The sequence below is a fragment of the Mastomys coucha genome, unplaced genomic scaffold (assembly GCF_008632895.1).
Source record: "Mastomys coucha isolate ucsf_1 unplaced genomic scaffold, UCSF_Mcou_1 pScaffold18, whole genome shotgun sequence".
NCBI classification, from domain to species: Eukaryota; Metazoa; Chordata; class Mammalia; order Rodentia; family Muridae; genus Mastomys; species Mastomys coucha.
Genome location: NW_022196900.1, coordinates 17,173,760 through 17,178,114, shown reverse-complemented (window position 1 = coordinate 17,178,114; position 4,355 = coordinate 17,173,760). Strand labels below are relative to the sequence as shown.

At 40.3% G+C, this 4,355-nt stretch overlaps 1 pseudogene; it reads right to left on the bottom strand.

Moving 5' to 3' along the window:
* Positions 1-244: 244 nt before the first annotated feature.
* Positions 245-1,164, bottom strand: LOC116095252 (annotated as a pseudogene).
* Between the last annotated feature and the right edge of the window lie 3,191 nt (positions 1,165-4,355).

The window sequence follows — 4,355 nt, the reverse complement described above, 5'->3', positions numbered from 1 at the left end:
ACAGATGATTACAGTGTCTAGATTGGACTGTGTGACATCTGATTTTCATAGTGACACATCAGGCTTGATTTTAGGAACCATGAAGCACCAGTTGAACTAGTTCTGACCAAATTTGTTTTCCAAGTAGAAGAGGGGGAAAAAGAGAAAATAATCTTGGTTTCTATAGCAGAGAATGCATTTTTTTCAGCTTTTAGGAAATTTCTTTTCCTTCCACCCTTTCCCCCCTTCCCTCCTGCAGAGGAGCTCAGGACCAAGTGGTGGCTACAACCCTTTCAGTGGCCTCCATTGTAGGAGCTGCTGAGCAGTCCTCTGTGGCTGGCTAAGCACTCAGATCTTCAGTGGGATCTTCAGCGGGATAGGCACAGAGGTCACCTGTACCCCCTTAGACTAGTCAGCCACCTCAGGCTGAGCAGCAGTAAACTCAGGAGCTGGTGCACCATTCACCCTGAAATTCCTCCTTGGTCACAGCCTTCTCAGCAACAGCCTGCTCCTCTTTGTCAATCTCTGCAGAAGTGAAGATCGGGCATAACTTCCCATGGGTACCCATGGGAGGCAGTACCTCCTATGCTGAGTACTTCCCGGGTCAGCATCCACCACATTAGATCCAATGAATGTGCTTCCTTGTTGCATGGAATGGATGGCACATAGTGCAGATGTCCACATGGTGCAGGGGAGAATCTGTGTTGCAAAAAGCAATGGTGGGAAGGTTGTCATAAGAGGCCTCTGTCGGTGCTGGTGGTCAGCCTGGGTCAGTCACCCCTAGAAGTGGTGCCTCCCTGAAGGCATATTGGATCTGGCTAGTGATGGTTCCAGATGTGAAGTGGCCAACAATGGGAGTGGCTCTCATGGCAGCAGGTAACTTCAGCACAGCTTGCTGGCCAGTGTTCTCAGAGGAGATGAAGGTGACATCAGCACAAGCTTCAAGCAGCAGCTTCTCCCAGGTCCTCTTCATATTTATGATGGAGATACCATCACTTTTCCTTTTGTAGATGGACTGCTCCATCTGAAAGTCAAGGTTGGTGCAACCTAAGTGGGTTCCTGCAGCAAGGAATTTCTCCTCCTCCTTCATCTGTAGGACATCAATGGCTCTAGATATTTTGTAAGGTTCCCTTTAAGTTGCCATGGGAATCAAGAACAATGCCATATTGACCCATACCTGGGCATCGTGGAAAGTGCAGAGGATGTATTTTAAGGTAGATAAGTAGTTAACGGGTGCTTTACCCTTCAGCACTCCTCCTAGACAGCTGATGGTATAATTGCCAACATAACAGAAGCAAAGAGGTGTCATGAAATTGGTTAATCTCCTTCTTTCAGCTAATGACCTCTTGCTAAAGAAAGCTGTGATCATTTGTATTCAATTTATCGTTTTGGTTCCATAGTAAAGGTGGGACTGCCACTTAAAAACTAGGTAATCTAGGATGATTTAATTAAACCTCAAGAAGTTTAGCCTGCCTATCAGTGATAGAGAGGAAACACCACTCAGCTCATGGAGGAATCTGAGGCATGCAGTTGAATACAGCACTTGTCTTGCATAATCTAACAGTAAGCTCATGGGTGATGGCACTATCACAAAGCTTTCACCATCCATTTGAATAGGCCAAAAAAGGATTTCTCAACTCTTAGTCTTTGGTCTTAGCCACAGTGCTGGCTCACTTCTTAGGAATTTGGCTCAGAGTCCATCCCAAGTCCCCAGAATGGCCCACATTGAGCAAGAGGCAAGAAACCCTCTGAAGTACCAATGTTCTTTGGGTATTTGAAGAGGTGTCACCTGGTCCTCAGTATCACAGCATCTTGGTGTTTTTTTCTAATGTGACTTTGATGGAGTTTTGGTGAAACTGTCACCATCAATGGGATTCCATGGTAATCAGCTTTGGCACAAAGGAGACCAAAGCTGGTAAGACTAGAGTCATGGCCTTGATGAATCTCACCTTTGTGCCGCTGACTTCTTTTGTGTAACTGAGATATGACTGACATACAATGAACCAGTAATACTTAATGAATGAGTTTGAAGATAACTATACATTTACAAAACTGGTCCATGAATAATATCATACAGATAGCCATTACTTCTTATTTCTTTTTGTGAAATAAGGTCACTTGGCACAAAGTAAACTTTAGGGGAATATTTCAAGTATACTGCACAGTCTAATGGGCTATATACATAATAGGCTTAGGTGTTATCCATAGCTGAAACTGTGCCCCATGCACTTAGACAAACACTTTCTCATCTCGTCTCTTCACAGCTACAGGAAACCATCTTCCAACTTTCTGTTCCTATAAGCCTGCCCTCTGTAGGTTCCTGCTAGAGATGGGGTCAGGGATTAATTGTTCTGGGGGCTGACTAACCCCAACCAATATGTCTTTCAAGTTCATCCATGTTGTAGTGAATGGCAGAACCTCTTTTTCTTTATAGATTGATAATTTTATTATGAGAAGATGCTAATTTCTGTATCATTCTGCACTTGTTGAGGGAGAAGGTCACTTTTTCATCTTTCATTCTGCAGGCATAGTATATAATTTTTCTCAGTTTGCATGTGTTGCAAATTTTCTTTATTCTGAGAGCAAATTCCACTTGGTCACAGTGTATGATTTTTGTGTTAATAAACTCAGTTCAATAGGATTTTATCAAGCATTTCTATACTTGCGTTCACCAAAAATATTGGACTAACATTTTCTTTATTTGCAGTGTCTTTTATATTGGAGTGTCCAATGGGCCTCTAAAAATCAATGCAGAAGTATTTTATATTCTTCTACAACTTGGGGGAGTTTTAAAAGAACAAGTGTTAATTCTGTAAGTGTTTGGTAGTATTAGTATTCACTGTGAAGCCATTTGGTTCTAGGCTTTACTTCTTGAGAGTTTTTTTCCTTCTACATAAACCCTTTTATATCTTTGATTGTTATAGGCTGTCCAGACTTTCTAAACATGTCAATGCACTGTGAGTGGGTTGTGTATGTTTAGATTTTTTTCTATTTCACCTAGATTGTCTAATTGGTTGGAATGGAATTATCCATAGCAATTTCTTATGGTCTTTTTGATCATATGATATCAGATGTAATTCTCTGTTTGCATTCCTGATTTTATTTGATGTCTGTTTCTGTGTCTCTGTCTCTCTTCTTCCTTCACTTCCTCCTTTACTTTTTGTGTTTGTCTATAGTCTTTATTGTTTCACTGATCAATTAAAATAAATTATAAAATTTATATTAATAATATTCTCAAATTATCAGATTGGAAATCTCATAAAGGAAAGATAGAATAAGAGCTTGGTTGAAGGTTACTGATATATGGTATATTGAGCCAGGATACTAAGGGTCAAGGGTCAGATAGGGAAGTTCTACCTGAGTACTGGGAAGACTGAGGATCCAAAGATCGAAAGGATGATAACTCATTCTTAGAATGTTGGTCTGCCCAAACTACAAAGAAGTAAAGGCAGTGACAACTCTCAGTGGCCTAGAGTACAGAAGCCAGAATTTATTTTGTTGAGGGTATTTGCTATAGTACACACTTCCCTTTTCTAGATAGAGTTAGCTAACAAAATCTTATCCAGCTTCTGTATTACATAAAACACTTTATTTATTTTTACATTATTATATTCATAACAAAACTTTATTTTAACTATTAGTTATAAACGTAACACTGTTATTATATAATAGTTTTCTGTGCATTGAAAAGCTAGGGTAAGTGGTTGCAGACACCTGATAGGAACACATTTAGCAGCTGATAGTACCTGAAAGCAGGCAAGTCTGAAAAGGATAGTCATGAACTTCTGTTAAACATTCTTAGAGGCCAATGAGACTAAACATGGTGTTGATTGTATCTTCAATGTGTCTTTACATTTGAACATATTCTGGTTTAGATGGGGACACAGAAGTCCTTTCAATCTTTGTACTTCTCCCTTGGTCCTACCCCTCTCTTATAGGGGTCTCCCTCAATCCTCCCATTTTTATTTGACACCACATCCAGGGAAACACTGAGGTTAGAGGACACCTTGTGGGAGGCAGTTAATTTTCTCTTTCTACTGTGGAGGTCTCTAGAAGTAAACTCGAGTCACTGGGCTTGGCAACACGTGCTTTTATGTGCAAGTCCATCTCTTCAGTCAGCATTTAGAGCCTTTTGACAAGCCAATCTTGAATTAATTGACACCTGGTGATACTGCCATTTCCTTTGAACAAAACAGTGAGGCATTGTCACAAATTAAGAGACCTTAATACCTTGGAACTATTAGAAAATGCACTGTGAAAGAGAACAAACATCCTGAAAGGAACAGAAATTTTCACGTCATAGTCTGGAAATACGGTCACAATTTAGGATTGACAACATTTAAATACCTTACTAAAGGGTAGAAGAACCAACTTGG